Source organism: Phocoena phocoena, chromosome 6 (assembly GCF_963924675.1).
Source record: "Phocoena phocoena chromosome 6, mPhoPho1.1, whole genome shotgun sequence".
Classification (NCBI taxonomy): domain Eukaryota; kingdom Metazoa; phylum Chordata; class Mammalia; order Artiodactyla; family Phocoenidae; genus Phocoena; species Phocoena phocoena.
In genome coordinates, this window is record NC_089224.1 from 81,725,292 (window position 1) to 81,726,973 (window position 1,682).

The 1,682-nt window shown below is 49.2% G+C and overlaps 1 pseudogene; it reads right to left on the reverse strand.

The window, feature by feature from the left end:
- Positions 1-261: 261 nt before the first annotated feature.
- LOC136124246 (nucleophosmin pseudogene) lies at positions 262-1,108 on the reverse strand (annotated as a pseudogene).
- Between the last annotated feature and the right edge of the window lie 574 nt (positions 1,109-1,682).

Genomic DNA, 1,682 nt, shown 5'->3' on the forward strand with positions numbered 1-1,682 from the left:
GAGCATGGGTTTCTCATTGTGGTGGCTTCTCTTGTTGCAGAGCATGGGCTCTAGGTGCGTGGGCTTCAGTAGTCGAGGCACGCAGGCTCAGTAGTTGTGGCTCGTGGGCTCTAGAGCACGAGCTCAATAGTTGTGGCACATGGGCTTAGTTGCTCCACGGCATGTGGGATCTTCACGGACCAGGGCTTGAATCCGTGTCCCCTGCATTGGCAGGCGGATTCTTAACCACTGTACCACTAGGGAAGTCCCTAAACCATTTTCTTAAAGAGACTTCCTCCACTGCCAGAGATCCTGAATAGCCTTCCGGAAACAATTCTTCACTTAACTGATGAACTTGGCTTCCACTCTGGGAAGGGAACCACCTTTTTCTATACTTGCTTGCCTTTTTACTTTAATGCCTTCTACAGAGCTAGGTCCTTTCTGTGTTTTAGCAGTCTTTTCCTGTTTTTTGAAGGATTCTTGACCTTTTGATCTTGGTGTTGATGGTTTTGAGTCTTTTCCATTCTGGTTTGATTTTTGTGCACTTTTGGCTGGAGTATCTTGTACAGATTACTGGAGCTTTTTCTTCAGCTTCCTCATCATCAAAGTCATCATCATCGTCATCGGCATCATCATCGTCATCTTCATCAGCAGCAAGTTTTACTTTTTTCCGTGGAAAGTTGCTACCACTTCCAGGGGCAGAACACGTTCCAGATATACTTAGGAGTGTCACATCCTCCTCCTCTTCATCTTCTCACTCTGCAGCTTCCTCCACAGCTACTAAATGCTGTCCACTAATAATGCACAGGCCCTGAACCACACTTCAACCATCAGACCACAGGTGGTGTTATTTCAAAGCCCCCAAGGGAACCCATTGGCTGTACAGACATCTTTGAAGTTGCCAGTGTTACCTGAATTGGACTGCCTTCATAATTCATCGCCTCTGCTCCAACAATGTGTAATTCATCCTCTGCACCAGCCCCTAAACTGAGGGTTCTTAAAGATAACTGGTGCTCATTTTCATCATTATCCACCTTAAAGTGATAATCTTTGTCGGCCTTTAGTTCACAACCGAAAAGATAGTCTGGGACCTCAGGGGACTCATGTCCATGTCCATCGAATCTTCCATGGGTTGGTGGCATGCACTTAGGTGGGAGAGAAAGCAGATGGAGGTAAACGACTACTGTTCCGGAGAACAGCCGCGAAGGATGCAATCATACCAGGACTGGGGCTACTTTAGTCTCTTGCAGACACACAGGACACCGCAGGCTCCCAAGCCTTGTGGAGCATCATAGACAAACCAGAGCAGCTGCAGTCCTCGGCAGTTCCCAAACCCCAAAACTTGAAGGGACTCTTTGCAGAAGTGGAGCCAGCTCTTCCAGGGTGTTCCCTCTCTGCATAGTGAGTCCCTGGGGCTACTGTCCTGGTCTTGGGTGGCTGACCCCCACTAGTGTCTCCCTTTGCCTTATTCAGTGGATTCCCTAATGGGCCCAGTCCATATTCAGGCTAAAATATCTCCATTGCAGCCCCAGCCCCAGCCCCCTCTGATCTTGAACCCTGCCCCAATCCCAGCCCCCAACTCAGGCCCACCTTCAACCTCTCTCCCATTCTGTCACCCCAGATAGGGCCTGTGGAGTGTCCTTCTCTGAGCCCCAGGATGAAGTGCAGTCTCTCATCCCAAAAGAAATTCAACCCCGAGACTG